Consider the following 15,806-nt stretch of genomic DNA (forward strand, 5'->3'; position numbering starts at 1 on the left):
ACACACGCCCTTGCAGCTGCTAAATTATATCCTCTCCAAAGGCTGCAGGTGTGTTTTCGGGCAACCTTTCTCCTGGGGACACCCCTTTGTAAAAAAATAGAAAAGAGGCAGCATCTGCTTTCAGGCAAAAGCTGCCTGCAGAGATCTGAGGGGGCAGCAGCAGGAAGGAAAGCCCGTGTGGACCAAAAGTCGGACCATCCAGGGGGATCTGATGCAGCGGAGACCACCGGGGGGCCTGGACCTTCCTTTTCAGCAAATGCCCCAGGCAGCAGGCCAGCAAGGGCAGGTGGCCCCCCTCTCCACCAGCCCGCACGACCGTCTCTGCGGGCCAACCAGCATCCTGTTCCAATCATGTGCCCAAGATGCCATGCTTGGAGGCCTTCTTGCTCCATTGCTGCTGCTAACCAGTGACCAGTTCTCAGATAGGCAGCCTCTGAACAGAGAGGTTCTATTAACGGTCACTGATCACAATATATCAGCCTCCAGACGTGGCTTCCAGATGGGGCTGGGACTGGTGTGTCAACTGGGCTTGTTGGGTGGCAAAGACGGGCCAGCCTTTGACGGATCCCGTCAAATATGGGTTGATTCTGTAGGAAATCTGTCAAATTCTGGCAAATGCATCCTGCTATATGTCAGAGGGCTTCCGTGCAAAAAGCGCCAGAGCCTGCCAGCTGCTGAATTGGTGCTGGGGCAGCTGTGATGCCATGCACAAATTTCTCCTCCTTCCAGCCAGAAAGTCACGGCACCCTGCAGAAGGATGTGAACTGTGAGGTGAGGAGGACCAGCGCCCCCAAAATGTCAGGCGACGCACATTCCATCTCCGCAGTCGGGCCTCTTGAAGAAGAACCTTTTCCCTCCAGGAAGGCAGATCCGGGGCCCAACACAGGGCCCGCTTCATGCAAAAGACAGCCAAAGACTATCCACTATTGCATGTCGGCACTCGGATACTGTCAAATGCCGGTTGCTGCGAAGTCACAGGATGGCAATGGCCCTCCCTGAACACCAATTATTCACTTGCAAATGTCAAAAAACGGATTTGGAGAGCGGCTCATTTGTCTGGGTTCCTCTACGCCTACCTTTTTGCTCTTTCAAAGGTCCTGCAGCCCTGGGGGGGGGGCGGGGGGGGGAGGATTATGCCCCAACAATTTCCAGAGCCTAATTGTTGCGGCGTTTTCCTCTACTGCATTGTTTGTGTTATCAGAAATACACACGCACTGAAGCGGAGCACAGGAAAGTATCGCAACACCTGGCATTCAGCTTGTATCCTGTCTGAAAGGGCTCCCGTTCAACAATTCAGTTGACACCGACCGTACGCTTCTGGGGAGGAAACCTAGAGAAAGTCCACAATGGATGGAAGATACAGTGGCAGCCGCGCATTGAAAGGACGACAAAGCAACAACAAGCACATGTTAGCACCGAGAGCCCGCAAGTCTCCTGGGAAAAGAGCCAATGCGCACGGGCAGCCCAACCTTTCTGCCTCGGGCTCTGCAGCTGAAACTTCTTTGGTGGTTTGGCTAGGTCCCCTCTGAGCCTCTGGATTGCTTTCTGATGAGGATTTTTTGGTATAAAGCCTCGACTTTGACACTGAGATAACAGCCAGCACTGAGTTCCATCACTGCGCATCCATGCGCTCCGTTGCGAAAGTAGGAAGGGCTCCAGGTTCCGGAACTAAGCAGGGAAACACACAGAAATTGTGTTCCACAACTACTTGGCATCCTTTTCAGCACCAAAAGAAGGCCTCCCTCGCCCCCCCCCCCCCGCATTTAATAGTTTAACTTTCTAACTTTGTTTCTCTATGTTCCATTTCATTCTGCAGCTCTGCTATGCTTCTGTGCTGAAGCACAGAAGCAGCATTTTTGCTCTTTTAATGTGTGTGCAGGTTAAGCCTTTAATTTTAACTTTTGGTAACTGCCCAGAGAGTGGAATAAAAATGGAACAACCAGCCAAATAAATCCTCATTTCCCCGGCAGGAGAGGTCAGCCAAACTCCTTCCGGGACCACTGCTTGGTTCGGCAAAGGAACGTCACTGCCCGTTTCTGCGGCACTGAGGGTCCATGCTGCCAGCGTGGGGTCGGTGCAGGATGCTGCCCGCTGGGTGAGTTCAAGGAAGCACCTTCTGGGTGGCGCCAAGGTCTTGCTTGGCCGGTCCACGCGCCCTCCACCCGGACGTGTGGCAGCCACGCATGGGTGCATCCCTGGAAAAGGCAGCCCAGCGCATGGACACACACTGACACCGCCCAACGGGAGATCCCGAACTCCCAGGGTCCCAGATGCGTGCCACCGCATACAGAGAGGTGTCCCTGGACGGAAACCGCATCAAATGCTCCAGAATCCATATCGGGCCAAGACAAACATCGCCAAAGCATGTGCAAAGTTTCTGGAACCTCCAGAGCGCTCCACCGGCAGAGCAGGCTGGGTGGGGAAACTGACCGTGCACTCATCCTGACTACAAAAGCTGGCCAGCTTGGGGGGGTTTTTTAAATCCCTTCCATCCCCTCACGGACCTGCTATCGCAGCATCTTGTCTGATGAGGAGACCTGGAGTTCCCAAGAGCCTAACATCTGGACTGTTTCTTACGGCCCACATAAAAGCCCTTTTTTAACCACATCAGATGTGTTGCCGTCAGGGCCGAGGCTGCCGGCCCCGCACTCGGCACACTGCTGAGGGGGTTTCTGGGAAAGCCCAGCTCCCTGCTTCTGAGACTTCCTAGAACCATAGAAGAGGAGAGCTGGAAGGGGCCACGAAGGCCATCAGGTCCAGCCCCTGCTGGTGCAGGATGGATGTGGCAAAGTTTGCGGTTGAGGGACGGGGGTGCCACAGACGGAAAGGCCCTGCTGCGGACTTTGATGAGGTTCCCCCAAGATTCACAACACACCTCTGGGCCCCTGGGTGGGGCTGCTCACCTCACTGGAAGCCCCCCCCCCCAAAAAAAATGTGCAGAGCAACCTAGCGTTTCCAGAAGACTCCCGGACAGCCTTGCCCTCACCCTGGAATTCTTGCTTTCCATGGGCTGAGACTGCTTTTGCCCGGAGCAGCATTCCGTTGCCTGAGCCCTCCAGGGGCCTGAAGACCTCCATGGGGAGAACGGAAACAAAGCCAGCATCCAGGAAGGAGCGTCCTGGGGCTCAAGCTTGCACTGCGTAGCCTGCGCCCAAACCAACCAGGGAGCCCCTGCGGCACCTCATCTGCCCCCCAACGGGGACACAGCCCCCCGGCTCCGGCTTGCCCCCGTTCCCGGCCGAATCGCCTCTCCCCCACCCTCCCTCTCCAGGCTCCTTCTCCGCCGCCTCGTGCTTCAGAGACCGTGGGGACAGACCTCGCTCTCCGGTCTCCCTCCTGTGCCCAACCGCCCGCCCTCCAGCCCCTCCAAGCAGGCCGCCCGCCCTCCGTCCGCTCCGCTCGGCCGCCCCATCCCTTGCCCAGAATTCCACCGGCCTCGGCACCCCCCCTGCCCGCATCCCCCCGGACCCTCTGCTGCGCTCGGCTCAGCAGCTCGCTCTCCCCCTCTGTTCTGTCCTCGCTGGGCCCCCCTGGATCGCGCTGATCACTCCATGGGGCACAGGGGCGGCTGGCCTCCGCAGCCCCTCATCTGTGGGGCACAGCGTGGGTGGTGGCCACGCGTTCCCTGGACTCGCTGCCCCACGGCAGGCTGCCTGCCCCCCTGCCCTGGCCAGCAGAGGAGGCACGAGAGCCCCCCTCTGGGTGGGGCCCCTTTGAGGGCCCCTTGGCAGGGACCATAGACGCCCCCCCCGCGCATGCCCCAAAGCTTCCTCGTATGGCCCCACAGCTTCCGCGCCTCCGGCATGCCAACGCCACCCGGGCCGTCAGGGACACCAGAAGCTGCCTCACCCAGGTCAGGCTGTGGGGCCTCTGGCTCCATATGCTAGGCTTTGACTGGCAGCCACTTCCCTGGATTCCGGGCCTGAACCTGGACCTTCTGCATGCGAAGGGTGTGATCTACTGCTGAGCTTGCCCTAAACATAAGGCAAGTTCCCAGTCCTCATGGTGCTGAACAAAAGTGGTTTAAATGGAGAACAAGATGCAGTGCTAATGCCCAGGCCAGCTGGCCCAGTCTTGCCAGCACTGACTGGCAGCCTGGGGTCCCAGGGCTGCAGGCGGGAGTTCGTTCTGAGATAGAACCTCGCGCCTCAGCAACGCCTGTTAGCCAAAAGCATTCACCTCCTGTGAAATCCAGATCATCAGATGCCCTCCTTGAATCTCAGCACTGGTTTCCTGTTTGCTCCCTGACCTAGCACAAGTTCCTAGTCCTCACTGTCAAAGCTCTCATGGCCGTGCCCCTCAACCCCCCTTTTCCTACCTTCCCTGGCCTCCACCACTCCTCTAGCTCGGCCCCCCTCTGCCCCGGCTGGCATGGCAGCTTCCCACATCCCCCATCCGTGGCCAGGATCCGTGGCAGCTTCTCGTGGCACGCAGGCGCCCCCCGGTGGCCGTTTTCCTTAGAGCACCACCTGCCTCCGAGGCGTTCCCAGCAGCCTGCCCTCACTTGGCACCCCCAGGAGACTTGCCTACCACTCCCATCATCCCCAGCAGCGTGGCCGTTGATGAGCACAATGGGACAGATAGTCCAAACCAAGGGGAAGGTGGTTATGAACTTACACAGCACGGTGTGTCAAAACCTGGAAGGCTCTTCTGTATTAAAAGTAACCCGGAGCAGTTAAAACAGCAAAGGAGCTTTGCTGTACTCAGTGAAACGCCTGGCGTCCTCACAAGCCGCTTCGTTCACACAGGGGCAAGGTGCCTTTGGGCCATATTATCGATTTACCGCATTACAGTATGGGCTTCCATTGCCCTTTCAAGGAACTCTTACATAATTCTCCCCCCCTCAATCTTACCCTCACAACAACCCTGTGAGGTAGGCTGGTCTGACCGTGCCAGTTTGCCAGTGAGCTTCTGGGCTGTGTGGGGACTAGAACCCAGTTCGCCCGAGGCCCAGTCCTGCTCTCTCTACCACGCACACCAGCTCGCCCAGCGCCCAGAACTGCTGGTACGAAGGGGCTGCAAGGGTCCTGTGGGGCTTCCGGAGATGCTGGGGGGCAGACCCGGGGGCACCTGTGTGCCACTCAAGCCCCTCCGCCCCCCCCCCCCCAGCACTGGCACCTCTGCTCAGCCCTTCAGCACCCTGCCCTTCCCACCGCGGAGTCGGTTGTGTGAAGGGCCCTCCAGCTCTGCCGCTCCATCCCCGGGCATCGCGAAGCCACGGCGGCCGAGCCAAAGACAGGCAGACACTGCCTCCGCCCACAGAGGATGTGCAAACTTCCATTCCTGCTTTGCTTTCTTGGCTCTGAGAGGATGCGAAGGAACTTGGCACAGCCAGGATCACTTGGCTCGTAGGTTTCCGATTCCTGGTGCGGATTCTGCTGCATACAATGGAGTTCCTTCGCGCCGCAAGAGAGAGCAGGCGGCTTCCTGTTATGAAAACACGGCCCAGGGCCTGCCGCTCAGAAGGCCTCTCCAAGCTTTGGCACGGCGAACAATGCAGATTACGATCGGGGCAGAAATGGCACAATGGCACATTCCCCGTCGAGGTGCTGGGCGGCGCTTGCAGGGACCCTGGGCACGGACCCTCTGCGGTGCGGCTGGCCAGACGGGGCCGCAGGGGGATCCACGCCGTGCCTGCCGGGGAAAGGGCCTGGGGTCCCTCCTTTTAGGGGGCCACGGGTTGGGCTGGGCAGCCCATGCCACTCCGGGGGTTCTGGGCTGCTTGGGCCCGGCCCCCGCAAAGGGCCCCCTCCCCGCTGAATTCCCCTCTCTCCCCATGGTCCCCAGCTTCAGTGGCCTTCCTCTCTTTCTCGCCTGGCTTGCTGGCCAGGCAGAGAGGCTGGGGGCGCAGGGGCCACGGCACCCCATTCTGGTCCTTCTCGTTGCCCTGTTCTCTGGGGCAGAGCAGGAGGTGGAGGGCACGCAGTTTGCAGAGGGGAGGAGGGGGAACAAGAGGGAGAGCCAGGGTGGCATCGTGGTTAAGAGCGTGGGACTGGGACTCAGGCGATCCGGGTTCAAGTCCCCGCTCAGCCATGGAGCCAACTGGGTGACTTTGGGCCAGTCACAGACTCTCAGCCCGGCCTACCTCACAGGGTTGCTGTTGTGGGGATAAGATGGAGGAGGAGAATGAGGTAAGCTGCCTTGAGCCCTTGGTAGGAAAAAGGCAGGATATAAATCACAATATAAATAAATAAATAAAAACTCCAGGGGGCTCTCAGAGACAGGCCCCTGGCTGGGCCCTTGGCTAACACCCGCCTGTCAGAGTTTGCCTTTGATCGGAAGTGGCAAGTGCTGCCTGGGAGCTGCCCCTTTTTGGACAAGGGCCACTGGCTCGGTGCTCGGTGGACTTGATCCCTGCAAAAAGATGAATGGGAAGGAAAACCTCCCTCCGTCCCTCCCTCCCTCTCTCTCTTTCTCTCTCTCTCTCAGGCAATTTGCTGGTAGGCTGCTCTACACCCGGCCTTCCCCCCTCCTCTTGCCCCCTCTCCAGGGCTCCTCATCACAACCTGGAGCCTTCTTCAAGATGCGCTCGCCCGCAACGCCCAGACCGACCCGGCCAGCGCGGCACCGGCATTCTCCAGCGCACCTTGGTGTGAGAGCAGGGCCAGCAAAGGGCACACCCGGTGGATGCTCTTCCTCCTGGCCAGGCTGGTGGCTGGAGCCCTCCTGATTCTTGGCATCGATGAGCAGAAGCCCAGAGAAGGCCCCACTCGGTTCCTGGACAGCATCTTAGAAACATAGAAACAGAGCGAGTCAGAAGGGACCTCCCAGACCATCTAGTCTGACCCCTGGCTCCAGCCGGCTCTGCTCATGACATGCCCACCATGTGCACGTCCAGCCTACCCTTGTACACCTGCACCGATGGGGCCTCAACCACCTCCCAGGGAAGCCCATTCCACACCCTCGGGGTCCTGACTGTCAGGAAGTGCTTCCTGGCATCCAAATGGAACTTGCTCTGTTTCTGTTTCTTTTTGACTTGGAGCCCAGTTAACTGCTGTGTTCGCCCAACAGAGTGATGCAATGTGAGGGTCACAGATGAGCATCATTCTGACCCTAATAAGTTGCCGGGGCATCCCTCAGTTTCCAGCGTTTTGACCCCAGTTATGCTGACGGGGTGTCCAGCCACATTTCAGTGTGAACCTGCCTAATTTCGCTCTTATGCCTTAACCAACATGTGGAGCAAAACTCAGTTATCCTTCAACACTTGGCATGTCTCTGAATCCTGGAATTGGATTCTCCAATCAAATCATGTGTCCATTAGGGGAACATGCACACAGAAATGTACACCTTAGTTAAAATATTGGTCTGAAATACTGTTATTTTAGGAATGCAATTTGCAAAAAAAAAAAAACAAAACAAAACAAAACAAAAACGTCTATTCGACAGAATAATATATATGGATGCATTTTTAGGAGAAATGCTATCAAAATGGAGTTTTTCATCAAAATGTAAGTTTTCATCCAGAAGCTCAAAGTCTGAATGAACTAAACTTAAATTTAGAAAGACAAGAAACCAAGAAACTGAAAACAGGGAAGGTTTCTGTCCATGCTATACTTCATGGTCATTTCTACAGACTTTGTCTCTTTCCAGCTGCTATGCTGGAGGTGTGTGATAGGAGGTCCTGTCTTTGAATAATGCCCACATATGTAGAGAAATACCACAAATGGGTTTAGACACCCAGCAGAAAAAAAAAAAATCACAATTGTTTGTTGTGTTGCCTGAACCCAGTTGTGGTATTTCTCCATGGTAAGTTTGCTCTTTAGAAACCATGATAAGAAACAACGGTTCATCCTATGGTTTCTCCACACATGGCTTGTCATATTGTCGGAACCCAGAATCATGGGTTTCACAGTCTTGGTATGCAACTGCCACAGAGTTCTCTGGAAAGAGGGGCAACTGCCGGAGCCACTCTAGGAATCCAGGCTCTATGTGTGTGCCAGAGAGGAAAAGGCAGGCATAGGGTGGAGGAGGTAAAGATTTACTGCTGCTATTATTATTATTATTATTATTATTATTATTATTATTATTAATCCTTCCTTCCTTCCTTCCTTCCTTCCTTCCTTCCTTCCTTCCTTCCTTTTGCAAGGAATTCAAGGGGACTTACAAGTTTCTCCTCCTCCTCCCCATTTTATCCTCAAAACAACACCCCTGTGAGGTAGGTTGGGCGGAGAGTCTGTACTAGCACATCACCAGGAAGATCCATGACCAAATGAGGGCTAGAAACCAGGTCTCCAGGCCCCCTTTAGGCCATTTCATGCATTTATCTACGCTAAAAACATGCTCAGAGGAGCACCTCTGTAACTATCCAACAAATCAGCCCTTTTCGGTGGCAGGGCTTCACCTGTGGAAGGCTCTCCTGGGGAGGCTCGCCTGCCTCCACCAAATAAAGGCCTTTGCATTTTCCCAGGCATTTTAGGAATGGCTTTAATGTTCGCACACCTTTGCATGGCTTGCCGCCAGCTTCATGATGGTGCATTGGCAGTGCGCATTTGTACACTCCCCAAAGGACATTCCATATCGGGGGGCTTTAAAATACAAAACCTGCCAGAGCGCCAGGCGCTGAGCAAATTGCCATGGGAAGCTCCCCGGGATCCCTCTTGTCCCATAAAGTGTATGCCAGCATCCTAGTATTTGCTGAAATGGCCCCGATGCATTAGGAATGGAAGGGTTTTGCCCAGCATCGTCTGAGAAAAAGAACTCCCCGAATAGTGAGAGAGAGAGAGAGAGAGAGAGAGAGAGAGAGAGAAGTCCCACAGAAGTGCAACATCCTTCCCTTGAAAACATGATTGCAATCGGGATCCTAAGGGGCGTTCAAACAGCATCCTCTGGCTGAGGGTCGGGGAGGCCAGCGGTGCGCCCGGGCATCGGCCCGGAGTGGACGCAGCCCGTGTTTGTCGCTGTGAAGGAGCACCGGCCCGACACTCCCCACCAGGGGAGAGGAAACCCCCGTGCACTTCTGAATAGACCTGTGAAAAGGGATAATAAAAGTTGTCCTGGATTTCCTCTCCCAGCAGGTGCTTCCTCTGGGCCTTCTCGCCATTCATGCTTCAGATGGCGGGGCTTTGCCAAGATTGTTTTGGTGGAAGGCCTGGCCGCACTTCGCTGACCCAGGGCAGGGGCCGGGCGGGAAGGGGGGTGAATTTGCTCGCTGCTTCAAGGGGCGCTGTACCCCAAAACAGGTTTACCAGGCCCGGTGAACAGAACTGCGCCACTCCGCTGCTCCCTCTCTCTTGCTAGAGGCACCCCCAGCCCTTAATTTCACATGTTCGTATTTCATGGGATCCTAGAACAGCCGAGTTGCCTCCAAGTCGCACTGCGTCATGGCCCTTGTAGTCTTCACGCTGCAGTCATGTTGCTCCCCATCCCTGACCTGGAGTGTTTGGATAACAAGGAAGGCATCCCTCTCCCAGAAGAGGACGCCGGTGCTCACACAATTTGCGTACACTAATCAATGCACACGGGTGAAAATGTTAGCAGCAGAGGCTGCATCATTGAAAAAGAAATGGCCTTAGCAGGAACTGCTGGGAACCAGGTGGATTTTGGGGCTGCTGACGAAATATTTTATCATATTAAGCAGGGATGGCCTGCGCATGATCAATGCAACGAAGTGTCTGGACAGCTTCGAGGCCCCTTAGCTGCTTCCTTATCCTCGCATTGGCCGTTGTCCCGTAAGGCTTTTCCAAAGGAAGATCTTCCCCTGCAAGGCTGATCACCTGCCCACCCGTTTCTGCAGGTGCCGGGCTCACCCTTTGGGTCAGGGTGTCGATGAGTCACTTCAGTGCCTGACCAGGGTGGCCGCGTATCCTGCCGTACAGAGCACCGTCCTCATTTGAAGGGGTGTTGCATCGGAAGCCTGCCCAAAGAGACAGAGCCGTGGAGGGCCCTGAAATGGCCCGGCCGCACTTGGGCAGCAGCGGAGCGATTGCAACCTGGGGACTCGCTTCTCACCTGTGCTGAGACACTCTGCGTTTCTCTCTCAGCTGTAGAGTCATGATTCCGCAGCTGGCGTGTACACCCAAAAATTAACAGCATGTGCCTGAAACATGCCTGTTTGCCCTCGCCTGACACCCTGCGTACGTGGCTGCACTGCCCCGCTTCCAGAACCTGGAACCTGCGATCTGGCGTGGCTTCCTGGGGCGTGAGTCTCTGGGAAGCAGCAAGGAGCGCTCGCGGGGTGCCAGGTTTGGGCCGGCCACAGAAGGGCCTGCCAAAGCTTGCTCTCTGGGTCAGGCCTATGTCTCGGAAAGTCTGACTTGCTGGCACGGGTGTTCTGGGCTTGGGCTCGCTTCCGGCCAGTGATGCATCTTGGGCCAGCCCCGCTTGGTCTTGATTCTGCGGGTGACGTCCAAACCTCAGGCTTACGCCTTCTCCAGACTGGAGGACACTGGCAAGCTCAACAGACCTAGCACAGAGTTGAGAGGGTGGACTGGTATGTTTTCACACCGGGGCTCGGCTGGTTCCGGCTTCGCGCCGCCAGGTTCTGGCCCGGGCAAAGCAGAGGTCCACCCATGCCTGGCTCAGTGCCTTGCAGCACTTCGAACAGATGCAGGGTCGCCCCCGCTGCCCCCTCGGACCCCCCTCTCCCCCAGCGCTCTGGGAGCAGCAAGTTGTGTCCTGATCCCCTGCGGTGTGCAAAGGGCTGGGGTCCTTTTCTCCTGAACGGACCCATTCGCTCGACCAAGGCTGGCCTCTGACGGATCAGACGATGTGCCGTGCCTTGCACCGAGGGCTGAGCGGCTGGCAAGCGGCTGCACTTCTAGTTGTGCCCAGTGGGGAGCTGAGGAGCTCGCAAACCCTCTTCAGGAGCATAGAATAGCAGAGCTGGAAGGGGCCATGAAGGTCATCAGGTCCAACCCCCTGCTGTTGCAGGACACCAGTTCACACTGTCCCACCCAGATGGCTGTCCAGTTTCCCCTTGAATGTCTCCAGTTTGGGAGAGCCCCCCACCCCTCCAGGCAGCTGGTTCCACTGTCATGGAATCCTAGAATAGCAGAGCTGGAAATGGGCCACGACAGCCATCGGGTCCAGCCTCATGTAACTGCTGGACACCAAGTCACACCACCTCGCTCAGAGGGCTGTCCAGTTTCCCCTTGAATGCCTCCAGTGTGGGAGAGCCCCCCACCCCTCCAGCCAGCTGGTCCCACTGTTGTGTTGCTCTGACAGTGGGGAAACCTTCCCTGATGTCTAGCGTTGGGGGAAGATGAGCTGACTTTTGCTGAGACCCGTTCTCCACTCCAGTCAAGATCCAGGCAGCAGCTTCCTCCTCCGGCCCGCTATCCTGGATGTCCTCGCTTGTCCCAGCTTCACGCCCCCGCCCCCCCCCCGGGTGCCAGGGGGCACCAGGAGGGTGTCAGGCACGCAGAGATGAGGAGGCTCTTGCCCTCTCCACTGCACGCCCCCCAAGCGCACGCCATGCCCTGGCTCTCATCGGGACAAGGGCACAGAGCTCAGGCCTGGAGAGGGTTCCTGCAGTGCAGGATCCATTTCCATCAGGATCCATTTCATCAGGATCCGTTTCCACAGCACAGAGCAGTGGGTCGCTGGGTCTCCGCGGCCCCGCTTGCCGCCGGAAGCCAGCGGAGCAGGCAGACGAGCGCAAGGCCGGCTGGGTGTCTGCGTGGAAAGGGAGATTCCCACGCGGAGTAGGAAACGCTGCGCGCTCGTGCAACCCTGAACTGTTGTTGGAGGAAGTGCCCGCGAGTCGGATTCTCAGAGGCAGAGATGAAGGTAAAAGGAGCTGCGAAGGCTTCTATTCTTAGCGGAAGGAGAGTTGGGGGGAGGCAGAAAGGGGGGCAGGAAGGGGGGAATGTATTATTGTGGGGCTTTGTTTACTCCGGGAGCTGAATGAATCCAGTGACCTTGTTTATTGTCAAAAGTCTGAATGGGGAGCCTGGTGTGGGCAGGAGGTGGGGGCCGAAGGGTGTGCAGCTTATTGTTGGCCATCCACAACTTTTTCTTTCCTCCCTTCGTCGCGCTGCCAGAAAAGGAAAGGTGTGGGAGACGGACCTTCCTCCAGCTCCGCCGCGCACTCCAGCGCCTGATGTGGGAAGTTCCTTGGACGTCCCCGCTTTCCGGAGCAGTCAGGGGGGACTGGGGCCCCGGGGCGCCCCTGTTGGACAGTGGGAGCCTAGAAGCCCTCCTGGCACCCTCACTCAGCCGTCCCTAAAAGGGAACACGTCTGCACCTGTTGGACTTCCTGCTAGCAGGTCCAGAAATCCAGCGCATGCATCAGAGGTAGTCACGTTTCCATCTCCAAACCAAGACGGCTAAACCTAGTTTAGTTTAAGCATCTGTGCATGCATTATTCCATTTCTGTACCTCTCCACAGCGGCAGCTCTCTTGCCTGGGGCAGCAGTAATCTTGAGGACCACGAAATTCTTCCAGGGACCCCCAACATGTGGGCCAAATCCAGCCTGCGGACAATCTGGCCTGCGGAGATCCCCCACCTACCAGTCCTAGAAGTAACAACAAGTGTTCTCTAGTGATGGGGGAGGAACCCTCACCCTTTGCTCCATCAGGACTAGAAACATGCAAGGCCTTTCTTTCCTACAGGCCTCCAGGGAGGAGCTGAGTGCAACCCACAAAGGCTTTGCCCACGTCCGCCACACGATGACCCTGAGCGGGCCCTCCTGATCCGCAAGCATCCCTGAAAGAGGGAACCCTCTCGTCCCCCTAGCTTCACATGCCAGGGGTCTTCAAAAACTTTCCACACTTTTGAAAACTCTATGTATTTAGAATTTCAGAAACAAATTACATCCCTTTTCTGCACGGTCACCTTCCTCTGTGATACATTTTCCCCAGCGTTGTACCAACTTTTTAACGCCATCAGCAAAAATATATATAAAATATATTTATAAAATATAAAAGTGCAGGAACTCTCATAGTTTTGTTTCCCTCTGCGCTGTGGTTGCTCTCTGGGGGCCCAGCCACATGCCGCGTCCAACCCGCCCTGAATCCCAGAGGAGCTGCTGCCCGTGGCAAGCACAACCCCCCCCCCCCGAAGAGCGCCTTCCTGTGAACTGCTCTCTGCTTTGCAACCGCATCGGCATCCTTCCCGCTGCAGCTCGTCCTGCTGAAAGAGCGAGGGGCCACCTCCCAAGGAGGGCCACGATGCCAGAGGGGACCCCCAAAGCCCACCACCCCGAGTTCCGGGTGTGTGCCTTGCCAGTGACGAGGGAGCAGCGTCGTCCTGGTGGGACGCGCTCTGGGAAAGCACGTGCTCTCACTCCGAGCAGCAGGCCCGCTTCCAGACCACGGGGGCCCCAGACATATGGGCAAGCGGCAGTCCAGGGGTAGCTTCACCACCCCCAGCGTCCGAAAGGCTCCCTCCAGCTTGGCTCTCATTTTCCCACAGCTTGACAGACCCTTTCCAGCACGTGTGATTCCACGGCTGCCCACCCCCCTTAAACCTGCCCCTGCGCTGGGCAGAGGGGGTCTGAGTGGCGCGCCCTGCACCACGGCCGCTCCCGGGTGGTGTGGCGGCACGATCCGGGCACACGTGTTGCCCCGAGCCGCGCTGCGGGGGGAGCCGCGGCCGCCCAGAAGGCTCAGGAGGTCGGTCAGTCCTGAGCCACACGGAGCGGAGGCGGCAGAAGGGGGGCGACGCTGCCACCCAGAGGCCGTGCTGCGCAAGGTCGCAGAGGCCGTGTGCTCACATGTGCCGTTGTGCCCGGGCCGGTGCACAGCCGGATGTGTGAGCCACAGAGAGCAAGAAGACCTGCGGCGTCGCCTGGAAGGCGAGGAGAGCGAGGCAGAAGGGGCTCGGACAGAGGGCTGCGCCGGGGCGCTTTGGCTGCCCCGTCCTCCACCTTCCCAAGGCCCCCGCCGACACCCCCTTCCCACCTCCCCTTTGTACGAGGCTTGCTGTGCTCCCACGCCGGGGGACCACGTCAGCCGTGCTGCCCAGCAGGCGCCAGCCAGCAAGGGCTTGGGAGGGTCACGAGCCGTGCACCCGGGCAGCTCTGGATCGGGACCACGGGCCCCTCCGGCAGGGGGCTGTGTCTCCCAAGCGCCCAGGCCCAGGGAAGCTGGATGCAGGTGGGGCAAGAGGGCCGATTCTCATGCGCAAGACATCAGGCATGCCTGGCCGGGCCGGGGGGCTGCTGGGCGAGGCCGCCTGAACCGCAAGGGGGGTGAGGACCCCTCACCCCCGAGAGGAGAGCAGCGGCTCTCCCTCCCGCACCCCCCAGCCCCATGGCGACCTTCCTGCAGCGCACATCTGCGGACCACCTGGATTGCGCCTGCAGTGAACTGGGCGAGAGGGCTGGTTTGGGAGGGGGAATCGACACCTTTCGCCGAGGCCTGGGGGCAGGGCAGGGGGCTTCCAAGGAGGCGGCCACCCACACCCCCCCGTCCTTGCCCCTTCTGGCTAACAAAAGCTGGCCAGGGGCATGCAAACGGACGGGTCCAGCAGTGGCCAAGGTGTCCTTGCACAGGGCAGGGCGGGGTGGGGAGGGCTTCCGATGTCCTTCAGGAGGAAGCGGGGGACCGGTCCTCCGGAGACCCGCTCTCGGTCCCGTGGCGATTGAGGCCACCCACCCGGCCACAGGCACCCGGCCTTGGGAGGTATTTGAGGGGCTCTTGGTGGGGCAGCGACAGCCCCCCTGGAAGAATGCGGGTTGCCTGGACCACCCAGCCTGGATTCCACAGCACCTCGCGGTGGGTGGAGGAAATGGGTCTCACCGTTGCTCTCCCTGCTGAGGACAGGTATTCTCAGACGGGACATGGGGACCCCCAAGCTTTGCAGGAGACCCCCTCGTCCGATTCTGAGGCGGAGAACGGGGAGGGGGACTTCGTGGTCCCAAGGTCACCTACTGCGCTCTCTCAGGCAGAGTGAGAGAGTCTGGACCCCAAGAACGTGCTGGCTCAGACCCAAGCGCCACCTAGCCCACCGCCCTTTACCCACGGTGGCAACCCAGCTGTGCCTAGGACCCCTCCAGCAGGGTGGATGCAAGACCTCCTCCTGCCCAGGCTCCTCAGCAACTGAGGCATGCAGTAAGGCCACCTCTGGTCAAGGAGGGAGCCCAGGGCCAGCGAGGCCAGTGGCCACGGATCGCCTCCTCCTCCGTGGATCTTTCCAAGCCCCTTTTAATGGGTGGCCACCACCACTTCCCATGGCAGCAAATGCCATAGTTCAGCCTTAGTCTTTCCTTTGATCTTTCCTTTGATCTGCCACGATCGGCTTCACCAGGTTCGAGTGCCATGGAAGAGGGAGACCTTCCTCCACCTGTGCCATGTCTCAAAGGCACGTCATTCTCCCCTCACGCGCCCTTTTCCAAGCTGAACAGTCCCAGTTGGAGCTGCTGCTCAGGGGGCCCCTGGACCCTCTTCTTTGCCCTTCTCGGTCCTTTCTCCAACTCAGTGATGTCCTTTTCCAGGTAAGGTGAGCAGAACCAAGCACAGTACTCCAAGGACTGTCGCACCGACGATGCGCATAAAGGGAAGCGGGATTTTGGAGCTCTGCTTTTTATCCCATTCCTAACGATGCCAAGCCTGGAGTTTGCCTTCTTCAGGGCAGCTGAGCGCTGGGCTGACGTTTTCATTGAGCTGCCCCTCCGCCCCCCGAGATTCCTCTCTCGCTCCGTCACCGCTATCCCAGATCCCATCAGCCTTTACTTGCAGTTGGGATGTTTTGCCCCTGCATGTGTTACTCTGCACTTGTGTACATTGAGCTGCATGTACAATTTGGGGGGCCATCCTCCCAGCCTGGAGAGCTCCCGTTGGAGCGCCTCACAATCCGTTTTGATTTTAACCACCCTAAATAATTTGGCATCACAGGCAAACCTGGCCCAGTAAGGGAGCACCGA

Source organism: Varanus komodoensis, unplaced genomic scaffold (genome assembly GCF_004798865.1).
Source record: "Varanus komodoensis strain SLA01 unplaced genomic scaffold, ASM479886v1 scaffold64, whole genome shotgun sequence".
Classification (NCBI taxonomy): domain Eukaryota; kingdom Metazoa; phylum Chordata; class Lepidosauria; order Squamata; family Varanidae; genus Varanus; species Varanus komodoensis.